Source organism: Mustela nigripes, chromosome X (genome assembly GCF_022355385.1).
Source record: "Mustela nigripes isolate SB6536 chromosome X, MUSNIG.SB6536, whole genome shotgun sequence".
In the NCBI taxonomy this organism is placed as follows: domain Eukaryota; kingdom Metazoa; phylum Chordata; class Mammalia; order Carnivora; family Mustelidae; genus Mustela; species Mustela nigripes.
The window spans coordinates 61,741,657-61,759,369 of NC_081575.1; the positions used below are offsets into that span (position 1 = coordinate 61,741,657).

Sequence of the window (17,713 nt, forward strand, 5' to 3'; positions counted from 1 at the left end):
ACATGTACAGCCTCAAATTCCTTATTTAGCATAAACCTATTAGGTAAATCTACTCTCAGTGGGGATCCTGGCAATCTGGGGATAATTAACAGGAAAAAATAATGGTGGAGAAGAATGGGAAGGGCTTAGGGAAGTATCCACCACCCATTTTTGCATTCAGCCAAACATGCTGACCATGTAAGAGACTCACAACTTATTGGAAGTAAAAGGATTTTTAAGGAGGGCACTTAATGTAATGAGCATTGGGTGTTATATGCAACTGATGAATCACTAAATTCTACCCTTGAAACTAATAATACAGTATATGCTAACTAAACTGAATTTAAATTTTTAAAAAATTATAAAAGGATTTTTAAACATCTTCCTGTAAAGGAGTTTTTACTGGTCCCATGCATGGACTTCAGAAGGTTCTGGAATTTCTGAAAGCATTTATAAAAAAATTTCTGTGTGCATACATATGAGCACTTTTTTGGGGAAAATGTCTACATTTTAATCAGATCCTTGAAGGGGCTGGGACAAAAAAAATTTAAGAACCACTGGACTAAGAAAGGTTACCACCACAGACTGTGCTATCAGAAGTGCGACTTGGCAGGAAGGGCCCAGAAAATGAGGGCTTTCATATAATATTCCCCTAAATGGTTATACTGCTAGTTTGTCGTACTTCCTTATTTTACAGGTGAGGAGATTGAAACCCAAAGACAATTATACAAATTGTCCGATGTAGTATAATTATAATTACAGTATACTAAAATAGTGTAATATAGATGAGCTCAGGCAGGCCTTTTTAGCTTCACTTGTCACCTGCATTGCTGTGTTGTCCAGAGCAGCTGAGCCCAGCATTATGACATCTGCCTTGGAGAACTACATCAACCAAACTGTTGCATTTATTACTTCTGAGGAGAGAATGGTTGTGCAAAGATTGCAATGTTTTAACCAGACCATTAACTTGAGTTTGGATGAAAGTCATGAACTAGTATTCAGCCCTTCACAGGAGTAAAACAAGTGGTACTAGGGATACACATCATAACAAAGTCACAATATTGCACTCATTGGAGAAATTGCTGAAGAAACAAATCCTGCATTTGATTTGGGGACTATTCAAGCAGAACTTCTAAACTCTGTATCACACTGAGGAAAAACTATGTACCTTGCATATCTATAAATCTTTGTATAGAAACTGATTATTTGGAGGATAATGGTTGGAATTTTTCTGAATGTGTAATGATGGACTTTGACTCCACATTGATTTATTGTGATATGACATGTAAATTAAAATATTTCTACATGTCTTAATACAGATAATACAGATGAGCTCAGTGTAAATTATTTTGAGTCTAATGAGAGATCATTTATCTTTTCTTCTTTCTATTTTATTTTGATGTTTCTTTTCTGAGAGTCACTGTAAATGGTAAAGAGGGTGCTCACTGTGTTGGATACAGTTGCTGAATTGTCCTTAGCTGTGTGGCATCTGGGCCTATTTTTTTTTTCTCTCCCTCCTGGAGATTCAGTGATTTATCTAATAATCTTTGACAAGTTGCTTCCTGTATAAATGAAGTAGATCCAATTTTACAGTGTCTATAACTAAAAACTTACTTATGTCACTTTAACTTCTTACCACAATCACAGTGGCTAGAGGTAAAGAGGGTGCTCACTGTGTTGGATACAGTTGCTGAATTGTCCTTAGCTGTGTAATGATAGAAGAGGATAAGTGAAATAATAGGGAACTAAATGTTGAATTCCAGGGCTATTGCCATTATATTTGAAAAAAATTTAAAATAGAGGTTCCTGAGTTTAAAGGATCTCTGAAGTTGTATAAAATTTTTGGAGTGTGTGTGTATTTTACAGAAAATATTCTATAGATTTTATAAGCTTCTTAAGAGTCCATAACATGCAAAAAAGTTAAAAACCACTGACCTCATTTATTCATTGAAGTAAACTAAGACCCAAAGAGGATAAGGGACTCACATGTTCTCACAGTTAGGAAGTAAAAAGCTAAGACAAGAACTCAGGCTCTCAACTTTGGTTCAGTGGTTTTTACACTGTGTCCTAAGCAACCTTTTTCTCTACTACCTTATATTTCTAAGGATGATGTATTTATGCTTTTGGCCTATTTAATACATGTGGGAAAGACCTGATGAGATATACTCAAAACCACAGACACTTGTAGACTCAATACAGAAAGGTATTCTTAAGTGAATGTAAGGACATCTTCTGAAACTCAAAGCATTCAATTAATACATTTTCAAATAAATCTAGCCACTGTGATTGTGGTAAGAAGTTAAAGTGACATAAGTAAGTTTTTAGTTATAGACACTGTAAAATTGGATCTACTTCATTTATACAGGAAGCAACTTGTCAAAGATTATTAGATAAATCACTGAATCTCCAGGAGGGAGAGAAAAAAAAAAATAGGCCCAGATGCCACACAGCTAAGGACAATTCAGCAAGGATATATGTCACATCATGGGAATATTCTAGGAGAATATTCACTATCTAACACTTAGCACTATGATATTAGAGACTTTATGTGACACTTTGCACAGATTGCCTAAAAGAATAGGATGCCTCTGCCATAATGATTTCCATAAGATCCAAGCTCACCCATATGGCCCCAGCCTCATATTGCTTTCTTCTGCTTCCAAGTGTCATAAATTTTCATCTGCTTAACCAAATTGGGTCACAGGCATGTATATCAGTTGCCAAAAAATAATTTAAAAATATGTGTGTTTGTGTATGTATGCATACATGCAATGTAGATTTTAGTTTCGTAATTTAATTGTAGAAGAATTCAAACTAGAATTAGGTTGGAATGGGTATTGGATAAACAAACACAGAATATCTTCCATGGGAGGTGAGACTAGTCAACTGTTTTACATTGCAGTATGCAAAGGGGGTTAGTGTTAGTAGGTCACTCAAAGAATAATTTAAAATCAAAACTGACATGCTAAAACCTTGGGACAGTACTAAGTTAACTACACAGTGCTGGTATGACACAAAACTCTTTGGATTAAAAGTATAGATTGCTCTAGGCAGTATAGACATTTTAACAATGTTTATTCTTCCAATCCAAGAGCATGGGATGGTCTTCCATCTTTTTGTGTCTTCTTCAATTTCTTTCATGAGTGTTCTGTAGTTCCTCGAGTACAGATCCTTTACCTCTTTGGTTTGGTTTATTCCCAGGTATCTTATGATTCTTGGTGCTATAGTAAATGGAATCGATTCTCTAATTTCCCTTTCCATATTTTCATTATTAGTGTATACTGCCTAGAGCAATCTATACTTTTAATGCTATTCTGATCAAAATTCTACCGGTATTCTTCAAAGAGCTGGAGCAAATAATCCAAAAATTTGTATGGAATCAGAAGAGACCCCAAATCGCTAAGGAAATGTTGAAAAACAAAAATAAAACGGGGGGCATCCCGTTACCTGATTTCAAGCTTTACTACAAAGCTGTGATCACCAAGACAGCATGGTAATGGCATAAAAACAGACACATAGACCAGTGTAACAGAGTAGAGAGCCCAGATATGGACCCTTAACTCTATGGTCAAATAATCTTCGACAAAACAGGAAAAAATATACAGTGGAAAAAAGACAGTCTCTTCAATAAATGGTGCTGGGAAAACTGGGCAGCTATATGTAGAAGAATGAAACTCGACCATTCTCTTACACCATACACAAAGATAAACTCAAAATGGATAAAAGACCTCAATGTGAGACAGGAATCCTTCAGAATCCTAGAGAAGAATATAGGCAGTAATCTCTTCAATATTAGCCACAGCAACTTCTTTCAAGATATGTCTCCAAAGGCAAAGGAAACAAAAGCGAAAATAAACTTTTGGGACTTCATCAAAATCAAAAGCTTCTGCACAGCAAAGGAAACAGTCAACAAAACAAAGAGGCAACCCACGGAATGGGAGAAGATTTTTGCAAATGACAGTACAGACAAAAGGTTGATATCCAGGATCTATAATGAACTCCTCAACCTCAACACACACAAAACAGACAATCATATCAAAAAATGGGCAGAAGATATGGACAGACACTTCTTCAATGAAGACATACAAATGGCTATCAGACACATGAAAAAATGTTCATCATCACTAGCCATCAGGGAGATTCAAATTAAAACTACATTGAGATATCACCTTACACCAGTTAGAATGGCCAAAATTAGCAAGACAGGAAACAGCATGTGTTGGAGGGGATGTGGAGAAAGGGGAACCCTCTTACACTGTTGGTGGGAATGCAAGTTGGTGCAGCATCTTTGGAGAACAGTGTGGCGATTCCTCAAGAAATTAAAAATAGAACTTCCCTATGACTCTGCCATTGCACTACTGGGTATTTACCCCAAAGATACAGATGTCGTGAAAAGAAGGGCCATCTGTATCCCAATGTTTATAGCAGCAATGGCCATGGTTGCCAACCTGTGGAAAGAACCAAGATGCCCTTCAACGGATGAATGGATAAGGAAGATGTGGTCCATATACACGATGGAGTATTATGCCTCCATCAGAAATTATGAATACCCAACTTTTGTAGCAACATGGCTGGGACTGGAAGACATTATGCTGAGTGAAATAAATCAAGCAGAGAGAGTCAATTATCATATGGTTTCACTCCTTTGTGGAGCATAACAAATAGCATAGAGGACATGGGGAGATAGGAGAAGGGAGTTGGGGGAAATTGGAAGGGGAGGTGAACCATGAAAGACTATGGACTCTGAAAAACAATCTGAGGGTTTTGAAGGGGCGGAGGGTGGGAGGTCGGGATACCAGGTGGTGGGTATTATAGAGGGCACGGATTGCATGGAGCACTGGGTGTGGTGCAAAAATAATGAATACTGTTATGCTGAAAATAAAAAATAAATAAAAAAAACTCTTAGGAATTTTAGTTTAAGTCAAACATGATTAAGAAGATAAACATTAAAAATGGTAAAATACCCTAAATCCATGTCTACACTCTTTAATTTGAAATGCCTGTTTAGGAATTGCCTGTGTTTTTGCATGTTCCCATACAGAACTGACTGTATCAGGAGTTTGAAGGGACTGAGGCGTGGGACCCTGTCGGCTCAGGAATGCCTGATCTGGTTCAAGAGCACAATGAGGTAAAAATGAATTTACAGCAGAGTAAATGGAATGGGGGTAGATAATTGGGTGATAGGAATAGAGAGACTGCAAAGAGGCTGAGAGCTGAGGGGAAAAGAAGAAAAAATGGATTAAAGGTGGAATTGGTTAAGAGACTTTTCAGCTAGAGTAAATTATATGTTCATAGGCAATGTTCTCTGTGTCTGTGATGAACTCTGGAAGGAAACAGTCGTAATCTTGGGGGAACAAGGAAATGGGACTGGTTGGAGACCACTGCATGTTGATTTTCTTGCCCTGAATCCCAGATCTGACTAAAAGACCAGGAGCTAATAACTTATGAAGATGCTCTTCTTTTCTAGGTCATATGGAGGAAAAGACCTTTTTTTTTAGGTATAGTTTCCACAGATTATTCACATACAGTAGAAAATAAAAAATGATCAGTAAAAAGCAGTTTTTCCTTGGCTTAAGGAATTGGACTAAATTGGTTCCATGAATCCCTTCTAATTTCAAGGATTTGCTGAAGGTTCTTCTGGTTGGATAACAGAAAGTTAATTTGAAACCATCTATCTTAGCAGAATATCCAAACCCAAATAGGCTATTTATATTTCTACTTAATTAGGTTGTACAAATTTCATGAGCCATACTGCCTATATCTCCAGTATAGAAGTGCCTACTTCTTTTGAGCCTATTTTCCCAGTTAATTTGCTTTAAAAATTATACACAGCAATAAATGAAATCTTTAATATTGATCTACTTTTTAGTTTATATTAAACCAAACATACTTAAAACAATTTATTTATCAGCAATTTCCCATTTAGTTTTGCTTGTCATGACTTATTAAACAAAGGTCACATCTCCAGCTCATTGTAAACATCAACTAAACTGTTAACAAGAATAACATCAACTCTATTCTCTGTTAGTGCAGCAAAAAGCAAGTAATGTAGGATGAACAAAATGCTCCTCTTGCCACTATGTAGAGAGTATCTGAGTCCCTGGTTCCCCATCCCAAAAGGCCATGCTCTATCCCAAGTAATTAATCAAATACCCAATAGGCAAATTCTAAGCCATCTGCTCCTTTTTGGAGCCTTGTATATGTCTCATTACTATTCCTTTCACTCTGTTTTCCATATGTCAGGCATTTTAATCCTTAGGGTTATCATCATATTAACCAAGATCTCCTCTGCCATATTCTGGATGTTTTAGTAAGGACTTTTGTCATATGCATTTGACTAAAACCCAATTCAAACTGGACCTAGGGAAAACATGTGTTAGACTATGTTTGAAAAATTTCCAGGACTTCAAACATTTCTGGATCTAGGTTACAGACAATGAAAGCAAAAACATGCTTCTTATCATATATACTCTCTTATTTCCTCTAGCTTGGCTTTATTCTTAGGTAGGCTTTCCTAAGTGGTGATAATCTGTGCTTCCAATAGTCCTGAAAGGTAAGTAGAGCAGGTATTATTATATTCTTCTTACACATGAGGAAAATGAAACACAAAGGACTTAAATATTTCAAAGGACTGTTCAAGGTTATTCTAGCTTAGTAAGTAGATGATTATATCAGACATATCAGTGACTTCACAGTATTTCAGATTTTACTCCAACTATTTCTAAAGCAATTAGCTATAAACAGATACAACCTGAAAGCATCATGCCTCAACCATACCATATATGTCTCATTTTTTTGGCTCAAGGTTTCTCTGTGCTGCATTACATGCTTATTGGAAAAACTGAAACTGAGACAATGCTTTTAAAATGTTCATGATCACAGATCCAACATTATCTTAACTAGGATTGGCTTTAATGATATGGATTTTAAATAGGAAAATTGTCTTACCTTACTCTTTCATTTAAAAAAAAAGTCACCAGCCAGAGAACAGTTGCATTGTAGCTAAGCAGAAATGCAAGTAGAAAAGAGGAATTTCAGCTCACTGTTAACTCATGCTCAGTGAATAGTAAGCAACAATCACCAGCAGCAACAAAAATAAATCTCATGTTAGGCTGAATTAATGGAAATAAACTAGGATGATAGTATTGATAGTTATATTCTACTCCAAGCCAGTCAGACCACTCCTAAAATCGCTTATGAAGTTTAGTCACACTTGAGGAAAGAATATGATGCCAAGAGAACATCTAAGATGATAAAAATATATTTACAAGATTAACTATTTGAAATAACTCAGGACATTTAGTGTGCAGAATGTGGGAGTGTAGAATGAAGAACATGATATCTACCTTTAAATAACTCAGTGGGCTGTTTCACAAAATAATATCTTATTCAATGATTACTATGCACCAGATACAGAGCCAGGGCCTTTCCGTGAGCAGATCAATCAACACAATACTAACGGGAGAATTGGAAGAAGTAAATACAAATTCCCAAGAGACATGTTTGCTGAATGCAAGAAAAACCATTGAAACAATTACTTAAAAAGACAGCATAAGCAAGTAAATGTGTTCCCTGTCTCTTTGGAGGTCTGAAATCAGAAGCTGGACTATTCACGATGGTGACTGCTATGGACTGAACTGTGTACTCCCCAAAATTCATCATATGTTGGAGCCTTAATTTCCAATGTGACCGTATTTAGAGAAGAAGCTTGTAAGAGAGTTATAGATTAAATGATTTCATAAGAATTGGGCCTTAATCGAATAGAGCTGATACCATTATAAGAAAAGGAAGAGACACCAAAACTAATTTCGCCTCTCTCTCCTCTTTTCTCTCTCTCTCTCTCCACACACACACACACACACACACACACACACACACACACAGACACTCCCCCCATGTAAGAAGGGACCTATCTGTAAGCCAGGAAGGAAGCTCTCTCACTAAAAACTGAACCTGGGTCTGGGACTTTCCAACTTATAGAACTATGAGAAAATCAATTTGTTAAGTTACCCAGTCTAAGGTATTCTGTTATGGAAGCCTGCATTGTATGTGCCAAATAGCTAGCTTGTGCAAGCACACCTTAACTGTCCCTGTAAGTCTTGAGAATGCAGAGATCCCACCCACTTCTATATTCCTATCAATCAGAATGTGTAGAAAAATGTGTAGTTCAGTCTTCAAGATCAGGTGTTCCAGGTGTGACCAAAACAGAGCATCTCCTTATAATGAAAAATGTCCAGATGGCAAGCCTTGCTCTCCTTGGAATACAGGCTCTGCAAGGAGGGAAGGGATGCATATAGTTCCTAGACTACTCTATAAAAGCTTGCTGCATGTAGATCCCAGCAACAGATATTTTGTCCCATTAGCTGCTTCTAAACTCCTTGTATGTAAGCTCCCTGATAAACATATGCCTCATTCACTGTCTCCAGATCTTTTCTTTGGCTTTGCCAAAGCATCACCCACCTTTGCTCAGAGTCTGCTGGGGTACAATTACATATATCCTGAGCAAACTAAAACAGGAATGTTGTAGAAGAAACTTAAGCAAAAGAAGAAAACAGGCTACAATAAGGATTCTAAAATTGTTTGAAAAAATCCTGGGAACATAAAGGTAGACAAAAACTTAAAAAAATAATAAAATAAAAAAAAATAAAAAGGTCAGGTACAAATGCCTTTCCTGGCTGCTTCCATGATTTTCTCTTTATCTTTGGCTCTTAATGTTTTGACTATGTTTCTGTTTGTAGACTTCTTTGTTTCAGTATAATTTTGAAGGTTTTTAAAATTTCTTGAATGTGAAGATTAGTGCTTTTCACCAAATTGATACAATTTGTGACTATCACTTCTTTAAATATTTTTCTGTCATTTTAATCAATCTCTTTCCTTCTGATATTTCCATTATATGTGTGTTAGTCTGCTTCATCTTGCCCCACTTTCTTCTAAGGCTGTTCACTTATCCTCACTTCTATTTAAGTCTTTCAGATTGCATAATACATGTTGATCTATCTTCAAGTTTGCTGATTCTTTATTCTAAAAATTACATGTACTCTTGGGCGCCTGGGTGGCTCAGTGGGTTAAAGCCTCTGCCATTGGCTCAGGTCATGATACCAGGGTCCTGGGATCAAGTCCCACATCAGATTCTCTGCTCAGCGAGGAGCCTGTTTCTTCCTTTCTGCTTGCCTCTCTGCCTACTTGTGATCTCTGCCAAAAAAATAAATATTTAAAAAAGTTAAAAAAATAAAAATTATATGTACTCTTGAACCTTTCTCTTGAAGTTTTCAATTTGCTTATTGTGTTTTTATTTCCATAATTTCCATTTTTATAATCTCTATATCTTTATTGATATTATTTACTTTATAATATACAATTTTCATGTCTTCAAGACATTAAACATTGTTTCCTTCAGTTTTTTGTGCATAGATATAACAATTGCTTTAGGATTTTTGTTTGCTAAGTCCAACATCTGGGCCCTCTCAAAGATTTTTTTCTATTGCTTGTTTCTGTTCCCTGTGTATAGGTTATATTTTCCTGTTTCTCTACATATCTTAAATTTTTGTTGATAACTGCACAAATGATATATTGTAGTAACTTGATACTGAGTCTCCTCCCTTGCTGAGACTTGTTTTTGATGTTTATTTGGTCATTTGTTTGATTTATGACTTAGGTGGACTACTTCTGTGAAGTTTACTTCTTTTGCTATTCTATAGCCTCTGATGCCTGTTCTCAGATTTTCCTTTTTTAAAAAAAAATCTTTTAGTCTGGCTTCTCTTGTACACCCCTTGTTCATTACAAGTCATTTATTGGTCAAAGATTGTACTTAAGTTCACCAAACCAATTAGATCATTGGATGTGTGTGTTTCTACAGTTCAGGAAACTTGGAATTTTGCTTCAGTCTTATCCTGGATGAATGTCTCAGAAGATCCCTCTATGGCTGCCCTTGAAAGAAGTTACTTCTTTGGTTATACAACTTTGGATGTGTGCAGTCTTCCAGACCACTAGAGTTAAATGTGATCTTGTTTTTCTGCCTAGATTCTTAGAAGTCACCCTAAGGTCAGAAATGTTTATTATTTTGCAATTGCTTGGTCAGAGGTTGTACTTAAGTTCCTCAAGCCAACAAGGCTTCTACTTTTTGCTGAGTGGTTGGTATGTGGCTTGGAGAATGTTTTTTAAGCCTGCCCCATAGCCTGCTATGACTGTTCATGAATAGTAGTGTACACAACCTTCCCAGCTTCCACAGTTAAGTGTGATCCCAGGAAAGTTCTTCTGGTCTGTATTTCTCTAGTTATCTCTACTAAACTTTGGGCTGCTCTGCTTAGATCTGGCTGCTTTTGCTTAGAACAGGCTGCCTCTTAGTTGCTCTCCACCAAAATCTCTGTTATTTTGATAAGGTCCTTAGACAGTCTGTCCCCTGAGGCTGATAAGTCATTGTGGTTTGTGTCTTTTCTTGGGAAGATCTATGCAATTGCCCAGAAGCTAAAGATGGAGACAGCATACTACTTCTCTTGGAGTGACAAACCTTGCTCAACTAGTGGGTTCTGGTGGAGAGAAAAATATAGTTGCTCTACCAATGGGTTCTGGTGTGGTAAAAAACATAGAAGCCCCTGGTTGTTGTTCAGTTTGCTTTTCCCAGAGTGGAATCTCTGCCTTGTGAGCAAATTGGGATGAGGCCAATCAGACTGCAGTATACTCTGTAACTGTTGGGGCAAAGTCCTAGCCCCCTGAGTAGGATTTGGGTGGCAGGAAGGCCTTTCAGTCTTCTCATCCATGTCTTCTGAGAATAGAGCTTGAAAAACATAGCTCTGGGGGAGGGTCTGAGATACACATATACCCTGCCCTTGTAACAATCAACTATACAGTGCTGATAGTAAAGCTTCCTTTACACAGAGCTGGGGATGGCAAAGAATAGGAGAGATCCATAGCTCAAATGCCACAGACTATAACTTATTGCTGAGATTTACTATATTTAGCATATTTTCTCGAATAAATGTTTTACCATGTAGTATATCCTTCTTAGATCAATTTTCAGGTAATTTAAATCATTGTTTTCTATAATTTTCACTACTTAAATATTTGTTGCTCTGCAGAGTCTATTGAGCTCCTCCCACTATCAGCCTGTCTTCATAAATGAAGTTTTATTGTAACAGAGCTATGATGATTCAAGTATGAGCTCATCCATGAATGTATGTATGTCTATGTATACTTTTAAATTCAAAGACAGAGTTGAGTATTTGCAACAGAGATCATATGGCCTGCAAAGTGTAAAGTCTGCACTATTTGGCCCTTTACAGAAAAACGTTTTCCAACTTCTTACTTAGATATCCTTTTAGAAACCTTCTCTTTTAAGAGGCAAATGATCTTAGAAAACTGTGGAAATATGGTTGACTTGATCAGTGATCCAAATCATGTTATAAATTGGTATTACCAGCTGCTCCAAGGAAATGGAAATTCCAATTTGGAAACTGGTTGCTATGATCTGAGAAGTATCTAGAGATTCTGGTGATTTTCGAGAAGGGCAAGCCTGGATAGAGGATGAGGAAGGGACTAGTAAAAGGACAAAATGAGGCTATAGATTGTGAGTGGAGTGATGTAAGGAAAGATTCACAGAAGTGTTAAAAGAATATTGAGAGGTACCTGTACCCAGTTTCCCTTGATGCAGTTTGAATCACTCTGGCTTATTGACCTATATTTTCAACATTATGCTTCCAGTCTTTACAAAAAAAAAATACATTTTTAATTATCATATTTATAAAATATCAAACACTGCAGAAACAGATATTAGCTTTTTAGAAGGTGTTCTCTTCCCAAGCTCGTAGTCCTCTTTTCCTCAGAGCTTCAGGCATAGAGGAGTACATGTTTCTCATACTCTACTCATTGTTCCCAAGACGGGATATAGTTTTTCCAAATTTGGCCCTAAAGCTGTGAAATTCCATGTCCGATTCATAACTTTTCTATTATCTCACAGCTGTGCACAGATGTTTCCCTTGTTATGGAAAGCTCTTTTGTCTTCCTCCTAGGTATCTGTACTCTGTCCATGACTAAATCCCCTCTGCACAAAAAGCACTTATATCATTCACTTTTCAGGCTCTCCAGGTAACTGGACAGTAGGGATGCATAATTTTAGGCAATCTATAAAGCAAAAATTAGTAGTCTTTTCTAATGATGCATAATTTTAGGTTATCTATAAAGCTAAAATTAGTAGTCTTTTCTAATGGAGTCTCCTTTTAACTACAAAGGGCCTCTGCTTGGACTGCTGTTTTCAAGTTACAAGACTGTCTGTGAAGTACAAAGAAAAAGGAAAAAAAAGAAAACTACACACAAGGAGTGTTAAGCTATGATTTCACCCCAGCTCTAAACAACTCTAAATAACTCAGTGTGTAATCTAGTTACCTCTACCTCCATTCATCCAGGCCTATTTCTTCCTCTATAAAAAGGGGGTGTTACGTTGGATGATTTCTCAAGCCACTTACAACCTCACAAATTTCTGAAATCTACTAAGTCTTTGATTATTTTTTTTTCCTCAGTTGTATCCTTTGGGTTGGAAGAGTTTCCTACTGCTTGGGTGGGTGGGGGGAGAGGGTGGATTTTTCCAGCAATACATAGAGCCCAAAGCATACATTTCCCATGTTTAACTCATATCACACAATTTGGGTCACAACCTCTGCAGAATTGGCCTCAGAGCTGTGAATTCCAAGTTTGATGGATAACACTGCATTTCTCTCACAGCTGTGAGCTGCTGCTTTTCTCTATTCTCGCAAGTCCTCCTAGCCCCTTCCTTTTCATCTGAGGATTTACTCCTTGGAGGATGAAAGCCTCACATATACTTGTAGGTCAGCACTTTCTTCCTTCAACTGTACAGCAAGCATCCCCATATAGTGAAGTACATGTGATTTTGAGGTCTTGCAAACTGAGCAACTGAAACAACTACAGAAGATACATACAATTATTTCTAATAGAAGTTTTACTTAACATAGTATGTAAAAGGCCAAGCTATTGAGCTATTATGTAATAGTCTCAGAAATACTACTTATTTAATTTCTAGAATTTAAAAAGTATGAGATTCTCTGGACTTTTCTTCTCATCTGTTAAGTGAAGATAATAATGCTTGCTTTACTCACTCCGTATTTGTAGGTGCTTATCTTAATGATGTGAATGAAATGTTTAAAGTATTCGTTACCGTACATAGATACAGTAAATGCTTGCAGCATGTTTTTCAATGGTAGATAAATAAATTGTTGCTATTGTTGTATAGAAATATGTTAGAGGGATCCTCTTGACTCCTACTGTGTATATAGCATAACTCTGGCCACCTAAAATTGTTACTAATTAGGATGATGGAGAGTGTTTCTTTCATCTGGAAAAGCCAGCTAATTTATTAGTACCAACAAAGGGCTTATATTGGGATCTCAACACATCCTCACAATGAATGGTGACAGGAAAACTTAGATTTTCAGAAACACTAATTTTGGATTTTCCAATCTTCCTAATATAAATCTCTTTTAGAACCACCAAGGTATGTGGCTAGATTAACCAAAAAAAGATCTCATAATAAATATGTCTTCTACTTTCCTTAAGTACTTAAAATATCCCCCAGTAAAAGGTGTGTGTGGGTATGCCCACACACACACACACACACACACACACAGCTGTGCCTTTGTTTAAAGCCTTTATCCCAGTTCAAATGAAACAAGAAAACTTATATGTAATAGATGTTAAATAGATATTTGTTGAGTGAATTGAAATGACAAGTCCATGTGAAGGATAAGCTGTTCTTAGCATCTTAGGGGAAAGAGTGGAAGTTAATTCATAACAGGAGGGAAAGAGTAGCTTAATGGGAAGGGGAAGAAAAGCTAAAAAGCTAGAAAGTTGGGGGAAAAAACATCATATATTTGCATGGTTTTCTCTAACACTGGCCAGAACAAAACTATGCGTGTAGCCTTCTGAAATAAGGCTTACAGTGACTGAGAAGTTAACTTGCCTCAAATGTCAGGCTTTTTGCATTCAGGCAAAAGTGGAATTAATGTAAATGCTTATTTTATGAGTTTTTACTTATTTTTTTTTATTTTTAAGATTTTTTAGAAAGAAGGTAGAGTTCAAAGAGATGGCCCTAAAATTATTCTTTTGTGAAATTTCCTTCCAGTTTCATGATAGCTCATTGAAGGAAACAGAATTCTTATTAGGATAATGATAATCATTAGGATATTTTTTCTTGGATTTCTTAAACTTAATTTTCAGGAATTCATAGAAAGGTCCATTATCATGGAATTTACATGGTTTCTCTTTATTTTTCAGGCATAAAATTTCCCTTTGAGATACTATACATGAAACTGAAATTTCAAGGCTTTAAACTGATATTTAAGGCACTTATTTGGTTTTAGATTCTGGCTTGAACTCTTTTATTTTCTTTTAGAAAGCTCAGTTAATTGATAGCTCAGAGTCTCTAATGGCAGGCTTCCACCTCTGGGAAACAGAATTTGAAACTTGAAGCTTCTCAAATTGAAATCATGTCTCTGAGTGCTTAATCTATTGTTAATTATAGAAATAAAAAAGCTACCGTTCTGTGTTTAAGCTATCTGCCACTGTTGACGATTATTTAGAGGAGTGCCGGTGTGCTTGAGGAAGAGACTGATATAAATGCAGTTGGTGATGAATGCTATGGAGAACATACTTAAGGGGTACTATACCAAAATTTAAAACATAAGCTGATTGCTGTGGAGAAAGAGGTCAAGATTTCTTTCTTTAGTTTTCTATGTGTTTGGAGTTATATTTCAACATTAGTTTAGTTCATGAACTTTTGTGGCTTAGAAAATAACAGTTTTGCTTTGTCAATTAGGGTCATTTCTTTAGATTCATGGAGTAAGTACAACCTAAGTGAAGAGACATGGTTCTGTAGAAAGAACCATCTAGTGTATATTCACCACATTGATCAACTAATCTTTTTCTTTTTTTAAATTTTTATTTTTTATAAACATATATTTTTATCCCCAGGGGTACAGGTCTGTGAATCACTAGGTTTACACACTTCACAGCACTCACCAAAGCACATAGCCTCCCCAATGTCCATAATCCCACCCCCTTCTCCCAACCCCCCTCCCCCCAGCAACCCTCAGTTTGTTTTGTGAGATTAAGAGTCACTTATGGTTTGTCTCCCTCCCAATTCCATCTTGTTTCATTGATTCTTCTCCTACCCACTTAAGCCCCCATGTTGCATCACCACTTCCTCATATCAGCTAATCTTATACCAAAATAATCTGTGAAATGGAAAAATATATGACTTTTTACCCATATGAATCAAAACTATCCTTTATCTTTCAAAGACCCTTGTAAATGTTCAATAATTATCAATCTCTTAGACTTTAGGAATATATATATATATATATATATATATATATATATTTTAAGATTTTATTTATTTATTTGACAGACAGAGATCACAAGTAGGCAGAAAGGCAGGCAGAGAGGGAGGGGAAAACAAGCTCCCCACCGAGCAGAGAGCACAATGTAGGGCTCAATCCCAGGACCCTGAGACCATGACCTGAGCCAAAGGCAGAGGCTTTAACCCACTGAGCCACCCAGACACCCCGACTTTAGGAATATATTATCCTCACTTACAATTAATTTAGTATTCACTACTTTTTTTCTGAGTATACTACCCTTTTTAATTAAATGATAGGTAAACCCCTAGAGAACACAATCCTTAATAAACTCACTTAAAGCCTATTGATTAAATGGTTGAACAAATTAATGTGGTCTTAGAAATAAGTAACAAGCAAGGAAGAAATTAATTTTGGGAGGTTATAGGGCCCAAACAATATGTTATATGTTTACTCTCTGCATGCCAAACTACATGTCTTAAACTTTAATGTGTATAGCGGGGTGTTTTTTGTGTTGTTGTTGTTGTTTGGGGTTTTTTTTTTTTGGACATCCCTGTTCTGTCTTTGTCAGAAGTGGGGTTAAAGTCTCACTTTTAATAAGGCACGTTGGCTCAATAGGATAGCCTTGAGAGATCTGGATAATCTCTTCATGATGCCATGCCTCTCTGGTAAATTTACTCTCCAGTAAGTTTTCAAATCTATACATTTTTTTTCACTAACAGATAAATACTAAAGGGTTTTAAATGTCTGATCTCACATATTAACTTTGATTGTAATAGTTACCTTTGTAGGGGATTTTTGTTTTAAACTCAAGGAAGTGATGTTATATCCTGTTTTTGCCAGTGGTTTATGAATAGAAACCAAAGTTCATTTCTCAGCAAAGTAAAGAGTCTGTAAACTGAAACCAATAGCATAATCAATTCAGGAGTTCTTTGATACAGTGCCACTGACTTAAATAAGAAATGCAGAGGGCAGATCATCCTGAAGCCAAGAGTTATGAAATAATGCAAAACGAAATATTTCTATGCTTGCCACTGTTAGACTGTAATCCTAATAGTGACTGTTAATGATCACACTAGTAATAATGCCAGAAGACAGAGAAATAAGGAATCTCTGCCTCAAAACATTTATAGCACTATTATTAGAGTGTTTGGATTAGATTAATCAACTATGTCTTTATTGATAACTGAAATTTATATTAATAGTACTAATTAGCTCCATTTTTGAACACTTATGCATTAGTTACTGTCCTTGATACTTTATATGCATTTTTCATTCAGCCTATGAGGAATGTGTTGCACCATCATCTCCATATTAAAAACCAAGAAACAGACTCAAAAACATTAAGTGATTTGCTTGGAATCAATCAATAAAGTCAATAAAGGTAGTCAATAGAGTCAATAAAGTCAGTAGAGTCAATAAAGATAGTAGCAGAACCTTTTATAGTCCTTCAACCATTATGCCGTATTATCAAACCTTCATCAAGATTCAGGTAGATTTCAAAGAGGCAAAAGACAAGATTCCTGCTCTCTAGGAGCTTATAGGTTAGTTGGTCAGGCATGACTCACAGCCAGATACATTCACAGGCACTGTAAGTTTTCAGTTTCAGCTCCCTGGCTTTAAGTGCTATAAGCACCCAGATATTCTAACATAGTCCAAGGCACTTCTCAAAATCATGTGAATGGAGTTTAGCTGGTTTTACTGCACTGAAGTGTTACCTAGGAATAGAAAAGGTAAAGAGGAAAACCACTAACATTTATTTCCCATTTAATATTTTACAGGTACACAATTTCTTTCAATTTTTTAATTAAGAAATTTTATTGTATATAATAAACACAAGAAAAGGTTTTTTTGCTGTATTAAGTTTCTAAAGTTTTTTTTAAATTTCAGTTAGTTTATGTATCATGTTATATTAGTTTCAGGTGGGCAAAGAAGTGTAGGAAAATTTTTTAATGAAAGTTTCTTAACATTTTTCAAAAGTTTGAACTTTGGAGAAAAAATATTGTAAAGCCCCTAAGGAATATATATTACATATTGTATATATTACATATTGTAAAGCCCCTAAGAAAAAAATAATATTTGACTTTCAGAACAAATGATAATCCCTTTCATCATATTCTGTACTTAAAGCAAAACATTTTCAATTCAGTTAACATAAAGAGGCTTTTAATTTGTCATGTCATCTGCGTTAGGATTTTTTTTTTTTAATTTGAGTATAGTTGACACATGTTACATCAATTTCAGGTATACAACATAATGATATAACTTTTGTATACATTATGCTATGCTCACCGCAAGTGTAGCTGCCTTCTGTCACTATACAATGCTATTACAACAATACTGACTTACTCCTTATGCTGTGCCTTTATTCT

At 35.9% G+C, this 17,713-nt stretch overlaps 1 pseudogene; it reads left to right on the forward strand.

Annotated features, from left to right (window-relative positions):
• Positions 1-841: 841 nt before the first annotated feature.
• LOC132006788 (U6 snRNA-associated Sm-like protein LSm8) lies at positions 842-1,132 on the forward strand (annotated as a pseudogene).
• Positions 1,133-17,713: the final 16,581 nt, after the last annotated feature.